At 41.5% G+C, this 19,544-nt stretch overlaps 1 long non-coding RNA gene across 1 annotated transcript; it reads left to right on the top strand.

The window, feature by feature from the left end:
• Window positions 1–3,232: 3,232 nt before the first annotated feature.
• On the top strand, window positions 3,233–3,831 carry LOC126238643 (uncharacterized). Its single transcript, XR_007545349.1, has 3 exons — window positions 3,233–3,295; window positions 3,511–3,560; window positions 3,720–3,831. It is a non-coding gene; the product is annotated as an uncharacterized LOC126238643 (long non-coding RNA).
• The last annotated feature ends 15,713 nt before the right edge of the window (window positions 3,832–19,544 follow it).

Here is a 19,544-nt window from a genome sequence, read left to right as displayed (position 1 = left end):
GCCGCCGTATTGCAAGTCCTTTTCAGTTGACGCCACTTCGGCGACTTGCGAGTCAATGATGAAATGATGATGAACACACAACACCCAGTCATCACGAGGCAGGCAGCATGCACATATCACTGCATTTGAGTGCAAAATTATATCGTTGTGCGACCCATAATTGGGGTGATATGACGCCATAAACAGTGAGATTCGTGAAAAACAGAAGCATTATGGATGACGTTTGAATTTTCTACTTCTAACTAAGTCTATTCGCAACGAATTTCGCTGACAGTGTCCACTTATGCCGCTGAATGTACCGACACAAATACACTACTGGCCATTAAAATTGCTACACCAAGAAGAAATGCAAATGATAAACGGGTATTCATTGGACAAATATATTATATTAGAACTGACATGTGATAACATTTTCACGCAATTTGGATGCATAGATCCTGAGAAATCAGAACCCAGAACAACCACCTCTGGCCGTAATAACGGCCTTGATACGCCTGGGCATTGAGTCATACAGAGCTAGGATAGTGTGTACAGGTACAGCTGCCCATGCAGCTTCAACACGATACCACAGTTCATCGAAAGTAGTGACTGGCGAATTGTGACGAGCCAGGTGCTCGGCCACCATTGACCGGACATTTTCAATTGGTGAGAGATCTGGAGAATGCGCTGGCCAGGGCAGCAGTCGAACATTTTCTGTATCCAGAAAGGTCCGTACAGGACCTGCAACATGCGGTCGTGCATTATCCTGCTGAAATGCAGGGTTTCCAGGGATCGAATGAACAGTGGAGCCGCGGGTCGTAACACATCTGAAATGTAACGTCCAACAAGAGGTGGCCGAGACGTGTAACCAATGGCACCCCATACCATCATGCCGGGTGATACGCGAGTGTGGGGATGACGAATATACGCTTCCAATGTGCGTTCACCGCGATGTCGCCAAACACGGATGCGACCATCATGATGCTGTAAACAGAACCTGGATTCATCCGAAAAAATGACGTTTTGCCATTCGTGCACCCAGGTTCGTCGTTGAGTACACCATCGCAGGCGCTCCTCTCTGTGATGCAGCGTCAAGGGTAACTGCAGCCATGGTCTCCGAGCTGATAGTCGATGCTGCTGCAAACGTCGTCGAACTGTTCGTGCAGATGGTTGTTGTCTTGCAAACGTCCCCATCTGTTGACTCAGGGATCGAGACGTGGCTGCACGATCCGTTACAGCCATGCGGATAAGATGCCTGTCATCTCGACTGCTAGTGATACGAGACGTGGCTGCACGATCCGTTACAGCCATGCGGATAAGATGCCTGTCATCTCGACTGCTAGTGATACGACGCCGTTGGGATCCAGCACGGCGTTCCGTATTACCCTCCTGAACCCACCGATTCCATATTCTGCTAACAGTCATTGGATCTCGACCAACGCGAGCAGGAATGTCGCGATACGATAAACCGCAATCGCGATAGGCTACAATCCGACCCTTATCAAAGTCGGAAACGTGATGGTACGCATTTCTCCTCCTTACACGAGGCATCACAACAACGTTTGACCAGGCAACGCTGGTCAACTGCTGTTTGTGTATGAGAAATCAGTTGGAAACTTTCCTGATTTCAGCACGTTGTAGGTGTCGACACCGGCGCCAACCTTATGTGAATGCTCTGAAAAGCTAATCATTTGCATATCACAGCATCTTCTTCCTGTCGGTTAAATTTCGCGTCTGTAGCATGTCATCTTCGTAGTGTAGCAATTTTAATGACCAGTAGTGTATATCATTGTACGACACATAGTTAGGAGATATGACGTCATAAACAGTGAGATGCGAGAAAAACTGCCGCATCTTAAAACGCCTTTTACTTTACTAACGCTATTCGCAACACATTTTGCGGACATTATTCACATACGCCGCTAAAGGTACCGGCAAAATTATCCTTGTCATCTTCAATTCTAAACCGGACAAATATCAACTTCTTTCCCTCAGTTAACAGTCTAGGAGTAATAATAGATGAGTATCTAAATTGGGCTTAGCACATAACTGCAACGTGCAAGAAAGCATCAATTGTTCTCCAAGCCGTAAAAAAATAATAAAAGCTCTTCCCTCTTGATCTGAAATTCCACAAACACTTGTACTTCCAATTATTGATTATCGTGATGTTATCCTGAAAGGTCTTCCCCAGGAAAGTTGACAGCACGTGGAACACGTTATGAATACCTGTGTTCGTTATACTTGCAATGTTCGACTCTTTGGTCGTATTCACAGCTATTCCAACTACGTGCAGACAAACCCAGAGATTTCCATACCCTCTGAGTTCTCTGCTGTCTTATCAATGAACACCGACCGTCATATCTCTCCTCGACCTCAACACTTTCGGCTGAACAACATAGCAGAAACCACATGTCCACACCAGAGGAAAATCCTTCCTGACCCGCTCCGTGGATCAGCCAGTTTCTCGAAGTCCTTTTCAGTAGCAGGAACCCGACTCTGGAACAACCTCCCTCACTATATTAGCGAACCGAATAATATACCAGTGTCAAAAGACTGTTAATGACTTATCTACCGAAGCAACAATAATGACTACCATTGTGTCTGTACGCACTCGTTACCCCATCACATCCTTCTTTCCAAATTGATCTTCCTCGTATCCCAGTGTTCTTAGCCAGAGCAGTCTCCTTAAGTTTCCCTTCCCCAGAACTTGCCGCAAAAGAAAACATCTACTTCGTACAGCTATGAATTATTTTTATATCTCCCGCTATTATTAGGAGGGCGAGTCAAATGAAAACCTTAAATTTGTAATAACAAATCGAAATTTCGCGCCGTTATCCTGTAATTTGGTAAGCGTGCTACAAACAGCGCGCAGAATGGCCTATAGGTGGCAGCATAGTGCAGATGCACACACACCGTCGCAGTATCAGTGTTAGTGATGGGCGAAACTGCGATTTTCCGATATCAGTGATTTCTGTGAATGCTACTTTTCAGTATCTGTTATTCTTAACTGCGATTTGTCGCAGTTAAGAGTCGCAGTTAAGGAACATAGGTCGTGTATCCCTCCGCCACTGCTATTTCTGCGATTTCTGCTACTTCCGCGATTTCTGCTACTTCTGCTACTTCTGTGACTTCTGCGATTTCTGCTACTTCTGTGACTTCTGCGATTTCTGCTGCTTCTGCGACTTCTGCGATTTCTGTGACTTCTGCTACTTCTGCGATTTCTGTGACTCCTGCGATTTCTGCGACTTACCACTGTATGAAAAAGTTACATCTGTCAACACAGAAAATTGCATCTAAACAAACCTGTCATTGGCAAGTATGTTTTACGTTTTTTCTTCCGTTGGCTTTAATTTTGTATTAAAGAAACAACTGTGAAAATATTAATAGTGTAATTAATATGTAAGTAGCCGTACAGTACCGTAATAGTTCGTATTTAGAAAATGAATTCTAACATATTGTTATGTTCACAGGTACCTGAACTACATTTCAGTCACTCAGTAAAGTGATAACTCAAAATATCATTGTCAACAGATCTGAAGAAATTGCCACTGCGTCTTTAGACCGTTTTCGTCAGACGAGAGGTTAGTTTCTAAGCGTTTCGATGGACTTAATTACTTCAGTGAGATCGTTCTTGCAAATGTGATATTCATTATAGCAAATATTAGCAATCTACTCTGTCAATTATATTGCTAGTAATTAATGACAGCAAAAATTGTTTAACAATCCTTGTGTTTTTGCAGACACAGTTCTGACTCTGATTACTGGTTGCTGTACGTATCTATGCACATCAAGGCTGTTGGGAGAGACTCGTGAAGATTCAAGACAGCTCTTAGAGGATTTGCAGTTTAAAAGTGAAATAATTGTGAAATAAGTGTGTGAATGATTAAACTGTGTTTTATTGAAGTTGTTGTGCGATTTTAAAGGAATAATAAATGTCAAATACAGTGAGTGAATAATAAAAATCTCATTTTCCACATGTTTAAGCCGTCCTATACCCATAATTTTCCGCCACTTACTTATTGGTAAACACTTGTTGGAGAGTGACATGCCCCCCCCCCCCCCCCTTTCTCCGCAATCTTGGTGTGACACTGACCTGTAACATATCCCGAAGTCTACAATATGCATTTTGAGGCTGTTGATATGAAAGTGGGAAGTACAGATCTTCCAGTTAAATCATGAATAGCTTAAGTGCATTACTTGAAAGTAACACAGGAAAAGCTTACTTATGTAGGTGGTAGTAGTGTCGGCAAAAAGTTCTTGTGTGTGAAGTTGCCATGTAGAACACCAGGTGTAAAACTTTTCTCCCAAGTCTTGAACTGTGTCGGAACAAAAGTGAGACATTCGTATGACTGTTTTCATTTCTCTACACTTATACAGATGTCTGAGTTCTGCTGTGTTAACATTGCAAAGTCCTGTAGGCATGTGGAGTATTAACCAAAACTGTCATATTGGAAGCAGAATCAAACACATTTGTTACGTTACTTGATATTTTCAGGAGAAAAGGGCAATGTTGCTTCTTATTAATATAATACATTCAGAGTCACAGCAGTATTTGACCAACCATAACTGATGCTGAATGTGCATGTCGTCATATAATATGAAGGGCTTATTTCAATAGTGGTACAAGTCCATTACCTCCGCTTTTCTGTCTATAATGCTTCTGAAATTAGTGATCCAAACAAACATAAATAAAGGTTCATCTCTAGCAAGAAGCCATATGCTTGAATATTTCTGGTATCTCAACTGCAGATTTTTCAGCGCTCATTTAACATTACGACTCTGTATCTCAAAATGAACAAAAATGGACTTGTACCACTATTGAAATAAGCCCTTCATATGCACACACAGCACATCGATCTCGTGAGGCACAAGGCTCTCATAACGAAGTACGTACGTCGGTCAACAGATGACACTAGGAAAAATATGTTAACTTCGCTTTTTAGTTGCTACTTGCGACTCTTAGTTGCGATTTGTCACAGAAATCGCAGTTTGACTCGGTAGCGAATAGCGTAGTATGAACTTTGCTCAACAGATGGGAGTGCTAACTGCGCTTTTTAGTTGCTACTTGCGACTCTTAGTTGCGATTTGTCACGGAAATCGCAGTTGGACTCCATAGCGTACCGCAGAGATGGACGTAGTACGAACTTTGGCCAACAGATGCCACTGTTAACCGCGCTTTTTAGATGCTACTTGCGACTCTTAGTTGCGACTTGTCACTGAAATCGCAGAAAGCAGTGCCAAATTCGACCAATAGATGGCTCACGTCATTGAATGTGAAATACTTATTGCGACTGCTAACTGTGACTGAAATCGCAGTTAGATTCTGTAAAGTTGCTACTGTGATATCTGTGACTTCTCAGTCACTGTGATTTCTAACAGATACGCGATTTCCTGCCCACCACTAATCAGTGTAAAGATGGCCACTCCACTTGCGGCTAGCACCAGGGAAGAACAGCGTTCTGTTATTCGGTTTTTGCGTAGTGAAGGTATGAAACCTATTGAAATTCATCGACGAATGAAGGTTCAGTACGGTGATGCACAACGAGTTGTGACTCCACAGAACATTGCAGCAGTTGAAGCCATAGTGAAGGAAAAGAGACGAGTGACATTGAATGACATTGCAGCATGATTACAGATTAGTCGTGGGTCAGCACACCACATTGTGCATGATGTGCTCCAGTTTCACAAAGTGTCTGCAAGATGGATGCCACGGCAGCTGACTCCTGAAATGAGAGAACGACGTGTTGATGCTTGTGAAGAACTTCTTCGGCGCTTTGAACGAGAAGGTGATGGCTTCCTTGCAAGAATCGTTGCTGGGGACGAAACCTGGGTTCACTTCCGCCAACCGGAAACGAAGAGAGCAAGCAAGGAATGGCGCCATTCCTCATCACCAAAACCAAATAAGTTTCGAACACAACCATCAGCAGGGAGGAAAGAAGTTCCGTTCTGATGAAGAGGTACGGAACGCGGTGCATGAGTGGTTGCACGGACTACCAAAAGAATTTTTTTCCACAGGAATTTATACACTTTGTAAGTGCTGGAGGACTTGCATTGAGCGTGGGGGAGATTATGTTGAAAAATGATACAGCTTTGTACCACTACTCCACAATAAATAATATTTAAAAAAAGTATTTAAGGTTTTCATTTGACTCCCCCTCGTATTATTATGTTACATTATCATTACTGGTGGGAGCAGCAGCAGTAGTAGAAGCACTGTCAGAATTGACTTTATTAGTTCTCATTCAGAACTATTTATTCACATTGTCTCTAAAGACATTCAAATCATTTTATTGCTGTTTCTCATATTAAATTTATTGTTATTGCTTAGATAACTATGATGTAAAAAAAGGCACTGTAAGTGCGAAACATTGGTCCGATGTAAGAGACATGCAGGAGCTCCTAATTTGATTAAATTAAGTAAATAAAACATCCTTTGCCACACGTAGATGCTGTTCCTCCCACGACAATGGAAAAGAAACATGAGGTGTCATCAAAAAATAGGGTGAACTAATTTTTTTAGCAGCAACTGCTGATGCTACAACTATTGTATGTAATTTGTCTAATTGCGTGATCCGTTGAGACAGGTAGCGTCAAACTGGAACACGTTATGTTTTGTATTCCGCCTGAAAGGCGGCGCGTGGGTCTGCTCCTGAAAACTGTAAGGTTGGCCGAATGAAGGAAGTGAGTAGGAGCAGGTGAGGTAAAACACGTCGGTACTGCAAGTAAGGAAAAGTAGTTTACTGGTGCATGAATATATATACAGAGACATACATAACTTTGTACAGATGAGCGAAGCCTTAGACACGTCGTAAGTAGAGCAAAGTCTCTATATGAAGCGCAGTTGAAGCGAAGAATCCCGGCCGTCTGCTCTTGATCAAATGGGCGGATCTGGAGCGGAGCTCGTAGAGCTCCACAGCGCCGGCTAGAGGGCGCTGTCGTCGGTGTCGGTGTCGTAGTGAAAACCTATGAACTTGAAGCTACGCCGTGGCATCGCAGCTATCGATACCACATTATGACTCGTCAGTCAGCATTCGGAGACGCTAGAGTAAGGATGTGCTACCGTGTCTGTTGCGCATGATGGATTTCGAACAACACATAAATATTAAGTTGTGTTTCAAGTTGCAAAAAAGTCCCAAAGAACCTCATGAAATCTGGAAATTGGTGTAAGGTGATAGTGCTGTATCTCTGACGACTATTTACGATTGGTATGACCCATTTAAGAGCGGAAATGAATCGGTAGAAGACGAGCAACGTTCGGGACGTCCATTAACCTCAAAAACAGAAGAAAACGTGCAAAAAACGGCTGAAATTGTTCGTTCAAACGGGCGAATAATTGTTCGAGAGTTTACCGAAGAACTTGACATCTCGCACGGTTAGGCGTGAAGCATTTTAACCGATAATTTGCAAATGGGGCAAATGAGTGCAAAATTTGTTGCCAGACTTTTGAGCGATGAACATAAGGAAACTCGTGTGTTAGTTTGCACGGAGTTGAAGGATTGTCTTCATTCACATTGGGACATCATGTCCAAAACTGTAACTAGAGGTATAACTTCGGCCTGTAGGTATGACTCTGAGTCGAAAATTCAGCTTCCCAATGGAAAACCAGTGAATCTACTCGCCCTAAAAAGGCACACCTGTCAAAATCGAATAACAAAGTCATGTTCATTGTTTTTTTTTTCGATATTAATGGTGTAGTGCGGTCAGAGTTCGTACCAAGGGGAACGACTGTAAACACCGAATTTTACAAGGGTGTACTGCGAAGTTTGCGAAACGGTGTTCTCAGAAAAAGACCAGAAAGATGGTCCAATGGCTTCCTTCTTCATCACGACAACACGCTGTGCCACACCTCGCTTTTGATTCGCGAGTTTTTGGCCATAAAATGTGTTCCTAGCTGCCCACATCTGCCATACTCACCAGGGTTAGCATCATGTGACTTCTGGCTATTTCCAAAAATTAAAACTGTTCTCAAAGGAAAACGTTTTGACACCATTCCTTACACTGAGAGGACCAAGACAGAGCAGCTGAACGCCCTACCAAAAGAAGCCTTCCAGAAACGCTTCCAGTCATGGAACCAACGTTGGGATAAGTGCAGTGCTAGCCGAGGAGATTACGTTGAAGGAGGTTAAGTCAAATTTCTTGTAAACTTTTCTCTTTGTATCTAATAAAATTATTCACCATATTTTTTGATCAATCCTTCTACACAGTTTGACAATGCTGCGAACAAGTAGATCAACAAACCACACGTGAAATAAATATTTTAGGCCTCCTAGTTACAAACAGACCAGATCTTCTTGAGAGTGTCATCAGTGAGAGAAGAATTAGCTTTCATGATCCTATTACAGGATGTGTGATCAGAAAAAACAAACAGTCCGTCAAGAAGATTCTGAAGTATTTTTCTGTGATCGAACTAATAGAGCAACTATCAGTTCATTTATAGGGCGTACTGAGAATGTTTAGTTCTCTCCTGGAAGACACAGGACAACTACGGTTAAAACTGGAAGACGCTATAAACCTCTGTCCAAATAAGTACGTACCAACTAAAGTAACAAGACACGACAAAGACCCAGCTTGGCTCAATGGTACCATTCGGAGAAAGTTGCGAAAATACAGACAATTTAATAGTAACTCGTGTATCCGTGAGAAGGGTCATGTGTCAAGCCTACAACAATTTTCACAGTGGCATCTTGACTAAAGATATATCAGAAAATGGTAGCACGTTCCGGTCACACGTGAAATCAATAAACAGATCCACATATTTTATTTAGTCTCTCATGGACAAGTCTGGTTTTGAAACTGAAGACAGCATATAGCAAGTAGCGATGTTATACGCTCCAATTAAAAATGTATTTTCGCATGAAGATACTGCCGTACAAACGTCTGACCATCGCACAGAGTTGTAAATGAGAGGTATCGATATTAAACTCCCCCCGCCCGTCAAAAGCAATAAAGATTGCTTAAGACAAACGCGACACCAGGCTCTGACGGAATGTTAGTTCGATTTTGCATTGAATGTGCCGCGGAATTAGCTTCTTTCTAATAGCTCGTAGTCATCGCGAATCCCTCGCGCAGCAAACATTCCGGTGTGACTGGAAAAGAACGTGGGTCAATCTTGGTTCCAAAAAGGATAAAAACTGGAATCAACAGAATTACAGAATAACATGTATGCTGCAGGATACTAGAGCATATTCCAGAGTCAAAATGATGATGCTCCTGGAGGAAAAACAAACTTGTGTCAAAGAATCAACAAGGACTGAAAAAAAAAAAACCTTTCGTGAAACATAGAAACACAGCTCGCTTATTCCACACACAACCACGACGCAAAGTGGGCCAGAATGAAAACGTGGCCAAAATTGCAAAAAAATGGGTATAACGCTGATTCTGACCCTTCTGATAACTATTTTCATATCAAAATTGAAAAATTTGAAATGGCGGATCCAGTATGACGAAAAGAATCTGGAAAAAAATAATGAAATGGACAAAAAATGTTTCAGTGAACGTTTAAAATTTTAATGGTAAACTTTATTACAAAATTGCTCTGTTACTGGCTTTATTGTATTAAATACGAGTATCTATTAATCACAAAAATTGAAAGTTGTACGAGTCTTCTTAATCTTCTAGCTCTTGTGCTTCATCTTCATTTCCTTCTTCATCTTCTTCCTCACCGACATTTGTACCCTCTTTATCACCCTCAGCATCTGATTCCTCGTAATCCTCTCCAGGAGATACCAACAGGGCAACAGCTTCTGACGACAAAGTTTTCTCTTTACTTGAAGGTTGTTTCCGCAAAGAAGAAATATATAACAGTAAAATATAATTTAACAAAATTAAATTTACCAAGTAAAAGGTTAAGGATATAAAATAACATAATAATTTTATGAAGAGTACTTTTTATATTTTTAATATATTTAACCATTTTTTATTTAGTAATTGTATTTTTATTTTGTTATAGCTTACTAGCAATTTTATAGAGATATGTGTAATTATGTGTGCATGTATGTTTTATTCGTATTTTAGTAAAATTTTCTATTCTGTTTTCTCAGAGTAAATAAAAGCTTTGCAACGGTCAGTTAAAAAAAGACTCAAAGCTAGAGTTGCGGGTAGTAGCTGGATTTTAAGGGTGGTTCGCAAAGATAATAGCCCATACTTAATACGGACGGAATGATGAAGAAGGCGAAATATCGCAGGATCTAAAACTTCTCTTTCTTTCGTTCACGCTTTACAAATTTTTTGCTTGCATTCCAGTAAGAAGCTGATTTACAGAAACCAGTTGTTAATTAATGATTAAAAAACGAAATAAGTGTTCGTCATTAAGTAACTACCTCCTGGAATAGCCTCCATTTAAAACAGTTTCTGCCTGATTTCGCTGAACAAAGGTATCTCATCCGAGCGAAATTCAAGCTTGTGAAGAAACACCTAGCCACTTCTAAGACTGGGATTCAATAGTCGCTAATTACTCTGGCCAGCCTATTAAACGCCGGCCGCTGTGACCGAGCGGTTCTAGGCGCTTCAGTCCGGAACCGCGCTGCTGCTACAGTTGCAGGTTCGAATCCTGCCTCGGGCATGGATGTGTGTGATGTTCTTAGGTTAGTTAGGTTTAAGTAGTCCTAAGTCTAGGGGACTGATGACCTCAGATGTTAAGTCCCATTGTGCTTAGAGCTATTTGAACCAACCTATTAAAAGAAACTTCTTCACTCCGAACCTTTTTCTTGATTTATGTCCACTTGTTACGGATTCTGACACAATGTGCGACGTTGTAAACAGCAGATACAGGTGAACTAGTAGCTTTCGCCTTCCTGGGTTTCCGAAAGGCTTTCCACACTGAAGAATATTTGACTAACAGAACCCAGTACGTTTTACTGGGCGGGGAATGTTACACAGAAACGAAAGTAAGCTAGAGTGTGCCCCAGGGAAGCGCAAGGCAGAAGCTCCAATGTTTTCAATATACTTCACGGTAAATGATAACAGCCAAACAGTTGCAGGATAAAGATTTATTGAAATCCTTGACCACGCTTTCGGTATGAAGCAATACGGTTACAGATTTGCCTTTTCCGTAAATAATAGCTTAAAAGAAAGAGTGATTCATACTATTGGGGCACGGGAAGAACTTGGCACTTAATCCGGAGTTGACAAAATTACTTGTAACTACTGCCCCAACTATTAGATTGGACAGGCAGGTAGATCTATTAAAGTAAGATATAAAGAACACATACTAGGTAACGTCTATTGCTCTTACAGCATACGCCACGTAAACTGGATGACGTAGGATTACTACAAGAAGTGAGTAAGGGTTACAAACTGGACCTGTTCGAGGAATTAGAAATTTTCAAACATCTATCTCAAAAATATGGATTTATTCTTAGCGAACAGGAGCAGCTTAGAAACAAAAATTTTTTGGATAGTTTCAAACCCCTCCTTGCTCTAATGTTATATAGTCTGGCTGACTGGAAGGTAGTTTTCTTGTCTGTTGATGCTGGTGAGATGCTCCTTTCCTGTCCTGTTGGGATTTTACGTATTTTTGATGATTATTGTTCTCGGCTCTCGATGTGTGTGTGTGTGGTTTACATGATTCTGTTATGTTTTTTATTCACGCCGATAGATGGTTTCGATTTACTACAACATTTTTTTCATTTTCGCTAGTATGTATCCTAGTTTTTGAGTTGCGCGAGATTCTCGCGCGTAACACTAGTGGCCTCTCTCGGTAGATGTGTTCCTTAGCGCAAGCTTCTCCTGCTTGACACTAGGACACAGGCAAATTTTTATTGTATGTAGGTGTTTTAAATGGTTCTGTTATGTTTTATTTATTAGGACAGAGGGTTTGAATTAGCACAAACTTTAAAATTTTGATGAGCTTGAGTATGTATCCCTGGGTTTTCATGTGCGCGAGTGTCTCGCGCATACCACAAGTACCCTCTCTCGATGAAACTGTCTGCCCTAGGGCTTCCAAACCCTCTTCACGCTAGTTCACAGACTAAGTACTGATAACATGCCGTGTTCGCATCGACGTTCTCTTTATAATTATGCTGTACAGATGGAGGCGATATTTCAATTTTAACTACTGACGACGCCTTTGGCACGATTGTTTTATGTATCTCCACTGCAGGATGTGATTTTAGTGACTAAAAGTTTTTGTGCTTGTAATGCTTTGGTAGTTTTCACTGTTACTTAAAGGTAGAAGTGGTTTTTTTTTTCAGTTATGGTGCTAAGTTTTCTTCTTCTTCTTCTAATGAAGGTGTCTTCTTGTTCAGGTGTATTTAGACATACTGAAACAGTGGTCAAGGATTTCAGTAAATCTTTATCCTGCAACGGTCAACGGCCTTGCCGCAGTGGTAAGTTAAGCGCTGTCGGGCTGGGCTAGCACTTGGATGGGTGACCATCCGGTCTGCTGAGCGCTGTTGGCAGGCAGGGTGCACTTAGCCCTTGTGAGGCAAACTGAGGAGCTACTCGACTGAGAAGTAGCGGCTCCGGTCTCGTAAACTGACATACGGCCAGGAGAGCGGTGTGCTGACCACATGCCCCTCCATATCCGCATCCAGTGACGCCTGTGGTCTGAGGATGACACGGCGACCGGTCGGTTTCTTTGGTCCTTCATGGCCTGTGCGGGAGGAGTTTTTATCTTGCAACTGTTTGTCTGTTATCATTTACCGTGAAGATTTTCAACAGTTGCTGCTTCAGCCATATTTTAAAAAAAGCTTCCAATATACATAAAAGATTTATGAGACACAGTCAGCAGGGCTATGAGGGTGCAGTTCGGTACAGGAGCGTATCGCAGTTTTGATGATCACAATGAATTGAAGAAACACTTGGGCAAGATTACCTTTTGGAGTAATGAGTGGTAGATCTCTAAATGTGGATAATCGTAATGCAACATAGATCTACAGATTTAAACTTTGCAATTTCTTCTTAACAGTCTTGGGAGCTGCTAATGTTTTTTGGTGTGCTAATTTCAGAAATGCTAAGATTTTCTCTCTGTCACTTAAAGTTTTTCCACAAAGTGATGCAAATAGATGATAATCGGACGGAGCCAAGTCTGCAGAATAAGCAACATGCCTTTGTATTTCCCAACTGAACGCCTCGATCGTTTCCCTCATCCGTTTTTCTGTGTTTGATGAGGAAATCCAGAAAATTCATACAAAAGCACACATTAAAAAGAAATTATTTTTAAAAAAACGCGGTAATATAGGACACTCCTAATCCGGTAACGAAGTATTTTGTTTCTTTTGTGGCTGTACCCTCTTGTAATGTTTTGTGGTTCCTGACCGGATGAGGGGAGAGTGATGTGAGAGGTGGGTGGCCGGTTTCCTCTCACTACAACACAAAATGCACACGTCGTTAAAATACACTTTATTACAGGAACGAATTGAGTACTTATCTTCAGTGATGTCCAGTTTGAAGTACTGTGGTTAGTAGCGCCTGGTTAAGGAATTGCATGGCGACGACTTTGAACGCCGTGTACAGTTATGCTACTGGGCACAAGAGAACGACGACAGATTTTTTTGCACGCGCTGTATTTACTGACGAAGCGTCATTCACCAACAGCGGTAACGTAAACCGGCGTAATATGCACTATTGGGCAACGGAAAATCCACGATGGTTGCGACAAGTGGAACATCAGCGACCTTGGCGGGTTAATGTATGGTGCGGCATTATGGGAGGAAGAATAATTGCCCACATTGTATCGATGGCAGTCTAAATGGTGCAATGTATGCTGATTTCCTACGTAATGTTCTACCAATGTTACTACAAGATGTTTCACTGCATGACAGAATGGCTTTGTACTTCCAACATGATGGATGTCTGGCACATAGCTCGCGTGCGGTTGAAGCGGTATTCAATAGCATATTTCATGACAGATGGATTGGTCGCCGAAGCACATTCACCGGATCTGACGTCCCCGGATTTCTTTCTGTGCGGAAAGTTGAAGGATATTTGCTATCGTGATCCACCGACTACGCATGACAACATGCGTCAGCGCATTGTCAATGCATGTGCGAACATTACGGAAGGCGAACTAATCGCTGTTGAGAAGAATGTTTTACACGTTTTGCCAGATGCATTGAGGTTGATGGACATCATTTTAAGCATTTATTGCATTAATGTGTTATTTACAGGTAATCACGCTGAAACAGCATGCGTTCTCAGAAATGATAAGTTCACGAAGGTACATGTATCACATTGGAACAACCGAAACAAAACATTCAAACGTACCTACGTTCTGTATTTTACTTTAAAAAAACTACCTGTTTCCAACTGTTCGTCAAACATTGCGAGCCATATGTTTGTGACTATTACAGCGCCATCTATCACAAAGCGAAAAAAGTGGTCCAACTAAAACATTCATATTTCTTTACGTACTACACGAATATGTAATAAAAATGGAGTTCCTATTTTTAAAAAAAAAGGCCGTTGATATCCGTTTGACCTATGGCAGCGCCATCTAGCAGGCCAACTATAGCGCCATCTGGTTTCCCCCTTCAAGCTAGACAAGTTTCGTTCTTTCTAGTTTTTTCGTTTGACGCTTGTTTAGTGAGATATTTGGCCTGGTCACGATCAATGGACCACCCTGTATACCGCGAAGACTGTTGTACAATGGCTGGGTCATTTCCCCTCTGCAAAAAGAAGTCACGGTTTCTGGTCCCGACCTACTTGCTTGCTTGTTTCCTACACCAATCTCCAGACTCTGGGGTTACAAGAACACATGTATTTTCACATGGTTTGCCAGCATATTATACCATTTACACGATACTTCTCGATATCAAACACATTGCAATATTGCTTTGCATAGCATTATCGCGTATGCAACGTAATTCCGAAGATATAGACTGGAAATTATTTCTCTAGAAACCCGAAACTTTAGCGAGGTGGAGTGTGGTGTAAACCAGTGCTTAATTAGAAACTTATCCCGCCTGCGAAGACCTTTACATGAAAACTCGAAACAAATAGAGGAAACTGATACTTCCACTCGTGAATACTAAATTCGTTGATTCCAAATCATCCCTATGATTTACAAAGTCAACTAAGGTATTTCTCATATATAGAGAACCAGCGAACATGTCTTCCACCTGTCTTTCACCTGCTCGATGCCCACACCACAATCGATATACTCTTAACTGAATAAAGACAGGAAATGTGAAGAAGCAGTTAATCGGACAATTTACATGGGGCAGAGTAATGGTCCAGTGCAAACACATGTCCATATTGAATCTTCTCAAATTTCCACACAATCACGAAAGCTGTCCAACACATACTAAGTGTTAGTTCGCTATTCGACAGACTCGAACCTAGGACGGGAGGAGCCGCATGGACCGTGACAAGACGCCCTAGACTACGCACCCCGCGTGCCTGTATGGCACTGTGCAAAGTGTGTTGCAGCAGAGAAAAAAAAGTTTCAAACAACAATACAGCGAGCGTCGCTTGCGACTTACAGAATAGTTTGTGGGATACGTTCATCCTCTTACAGTACAGGCGATGCAACTTTACACTGGTCTGTGCAATGGATCAGTACCTGTGTATTTAATAGGATCGTCACATGTCCTCGATGCCGGCACACTGATGGTATTTGTTTTCGATATATGGGAGGAAAGAGGTGCAGAAAAATCTGTGAGTTCTCTATCGGATGAAGTTAGTGGAGCTTTTATAGTTCGTCATTTTTCTTTGTTAGATCGTACAGAATAATGATGATAGCATGTTGGGGTGATAGACGTGAATGGGTCCTGAGGGACGCGGAGCTACTTCAGGCAGCAGTAGCTGTATGTAGTTTGGGGGCGCACGACAATGCTGTAGCAAAATCCTCGTCTTTCCCCCAGTTTCCGTGTTGGAGGAGCAGGCTTCCTTTGGCGGTGACTTTACACATCATACACTGTTAGCAGAGCTATGAGAACTTGTTCCCATTCCCACTGAATGGTTAAAACACAGCTCTGTCTTACTAACTCAGGTCACTCTGTTTCTACATAGGTTGCAGAAGGTGGTAGATACAGCTCTCTCCGACTTCTGCTCAAGTCTAACTTAAATTGGAACAATAACATGTGCAAAGCTGCAGAAATGGCAGCAGTTGCAAGAGACATACGGACTAACTGAAATTTTACTATAGCAGATAGTTTCGGAAAAGGTGACTCGTTTTGAGACATGAGAATACCAGAAATATGATACACTAGTGGCTGTAACCATTAAAGGACTTCTTTATCAGATACAATGCAGGTATGTGGTTGAATGGAGAGAGTTGATTCAAAATCATAGACATCATTTCTATTGGAAAGCGTAGCACTAGAGATCTGAAAAGCTAGTGCACATTTCTTACAACCTTAATCACCACACCATCTACTGTTTGTGATCCTTCTCAATCAACCATCACCTATAACCAAGTAGATTTATCACTGAAACTATGACGTTGCATCAAGACAGAATGCGTTACATATACTGGAGAAATATCTAGTGGCGGTGTGAGGGAGTTGCAAATACTGGCGTCATACCATATTCCTCAGCCGAATCACTTTCTAAATTTGGTGATTTTATCACAAAGTTGCACCATCGGTGACGTGTAACCGCACTGTTGGTCCGATAATATACATTCCGGCGATCACCGTCTATATTTAGTGTCGCGGTATTTGTCTGGAAAAACCACTTCATTAGAAAGTAATACCGTAACTCGATTTATAAAGCCAGTATAGCTTTCAACATGGGTACTTGTGTGCACCTGTAGAACCAAGACTCATTGTGACAGTAATATGGTCTTTGCGATCGTGTTTTCTAACATCTAGCGGTTTGTAAGACGATTACACCTCTCTTTCTAAAACACTGTGGTACCACTCGGAAGATAAACTTGTGGGACATGTACACCCATCGCTGATTTTCTCTCAGTATTATTTCGTATCGCCAGCAATCACTTGTTGGCGAAGTATTATACCCAGTAGTAGGGGGTGCGAGATAGGTTTGCCATGAGCATCAGGTTTATAAGGTATGTGAGTGTGTTCCGACATGTCCAAAAAAATGACTATATTCAGTCGTAAGGAAGGTATGGGTCTGACCTGGAATACTGTGATAGCAAAGGGAAAAGAATGTCAAGTCACAAGAATGGTACAAATATTTATATTTCCAGGGCCACCGCCATCAGCAGGGTGTATTTTCGATACTTCGCTCATTGTCGAATGTCGTCCAATAGAGACAGCGATCGTAAAATTTAATTGTAAGTATAGAAATCAAATACGTATGTGACTGGTTTCCTAGGATAATTCTATCTAGGGGTCCGTAACGCGCTGGCGATGGCCTGTGGCGGGAATGATCCACGTTTCCAGCTAACGGTAGGAGCAGTCCGAATGGAGAGGCCTATTGGGATGCTGGAATGTAGCTGATTTAACTGTGTCGTCCTCTAGACGGCCGAGTAGCGAACTGATACTTAGTATGTGTTGAACAGCTTTTGTGATCGTGTGGAAATTTGAGAAGGTTCAATATGTACATGTGTTTGCACTGGACCATTATTCCGTCCCATGTAAATTGTCCGACTGACTGCTTCTTCACATTTCCTGTCTTTATTTAGTTCAGAGAACATCGATTGTGATGTGGGCATCTTGCAGGTGAAAGACAGGTGGAAGACACATTTGCTGGTTCTCTAGACATGAGAAACAGCTTAGTTCATTTTGTAAATTATAGGGATGATTTGGAAACTGTTACATCACCAACTTCGGTATTCGCGAGTCGAAATATCAGTTTCCTCTATTTGTTTCGAGTTTTCACGTAAAGGTCTTCGCAGACGTGATAAGTTTCTAGTTACTCACTGGTTTACAGCACGCTCCACCTCGCTAAAGTTTCGGGTTTCTAGAGAAATAATTTCCAGTCTATATCTTCGGAATTATGTTGCACGAGTGATACTGCTACGCAAAGCGATATTGCAATGTGCTGATATCGAGAAGTATCGTGTAAATGGTATAATATTCTGGCAAATCATGTGAAAATACATGTATTCTTTGTAAGTAGGCTGTTTCTGTTTTCTTATTGGCAACGTTACGTAGCGCTCTGTATGAAAATCACTGGCTGTGCTGTGTGCGGTCTGTGGCTGCTTTGCATTGTTGTAATACTCGCCATTGTAGCGTTGGGCAGTTAACAGCGTGTAGCGTTGCGCAGTTGGAGGTGAGCCGCCAGCAGTGGTGGATGTGGGGAGAGAGATGGCGGAGTTTTGAAATTTGTAAGACTGGATGTCATGAACTGCTATATATATTATGACTATTAAGGTAAATACATTGTTTGTTCTCTATTAAAATCTTTCATTTGCTAACTATGCCTATCAGTAGTTAGTGCCTTCCGTAGTTTGAATCTTTTATTTAGCTGGCAGTAGTGGCGCTCGCTGTATTGCAGTAGTTCGAGTAATGAAGATTTTTGTGAGGTCAGTGATTTGTGAAAGGTATAGGTTAATGTTAGTCAGGGCCATTCTTTTGTAGGGATTATTGAAAGTCAGATTGCGTTGCGCTAAAAAATATTGTGTGTCAGTAATTTTTTCAAAGGGGACATCATGACAGGTTAAAACGTTGGGCATTGTTTCTGCAAGAATTCCACTTCACAATAGTCTACATTCCCGGCAAGGAGAACATTGTTGCGGACGCACTGTCACGCGCACCGGCTGGGCTTGAGAGAAGTAACACAGAAGGCAACCTCGAGAAAAATTTCAGTATTCTTTACATTCAGAAAGTCGCCTTTGAAAACTTCATCTCCACATCTTTAAAGGACATTGCTCACGAACAAGATAAAGATCCGATTTGGAAAGACATCAAAAGCAAATGGCATGAAAAGACACACACACAGATTCGGCATTATTATCTGGTTAGAAACAACATACTGTTCAAACGCTGCACTGTTGATGACAAGCTATGGGTACTTTGCATTCCTGACGATTTTGTTAATAAGCTCATTTGGTACATTCATTTCAGCTATGCACATTTTGGCCCACGAAAATGTTATCATATTCTTCGGACGACTTGTTATTTTAACAATATGGAAAAGAGAATTCGAAGAGTCTTGTCTATTTGTAAACTTTGTCAAAAGGCGAAACCATCTACTATCTCACATCGTGCTCCGTTGTTTCCTATCATTCCTTCTAAATTAAAAGAATTTGCTGCTGTTGATCTCTTGGGACCCCTTGTCAGAACATCGAATGGATTTTCGTATGTTCTAGTCGCTGTTGAACTTACTTCAAAATTTGTTTCTTTCACTCCGTTACGTAAAGCCACTGGACGGTCTGTATCCAACGCCTTTGCAAAAAATTTCTTACGTGAAGTTGGCCACGTTGCTAAAGTCATTTCAGATAATGGACCGCAATTCAGATCTGCTGTTTGGTCACGCATGCTTCGGAACCATAAAATCAAACCTGTTTTTATTTCATTATACTCACCACATTGTAACCCGTCTGAACGGATTATGAAAGAAATCAATAAGCTTTGCAGACTTTATTGTCACAGAAAGCATCAGCATTGGGACAGATATTTACACTTATTTCAAAATGTGCTGAATGAAATGCCTCATGACTCCACTGCTTTACCACCTACTCTTGTACTGAAGAATGAAGAACCACCGAACAGAAT

The sequence above is a fragment of the Schistocerca nitens genome, chromosome 1 (genome assembly GCF_023898315.1).
Source record: "Schistocerca nitens isolate TAMUIC-IGC-003100 chromosome 1, iqSchNite1.1, whole genome shotgun sequence".
In the NCBI taxonomy this organism is placed as follows: Eukaryota; Metazoa; Arthropoda; class Insecta; order Orthoptera; family Acrididae; genus Schistocerca; species Schistocerca nitens.
This window is presented reverse-complemented; position numbering and strand designations above follow the sequence as displayed.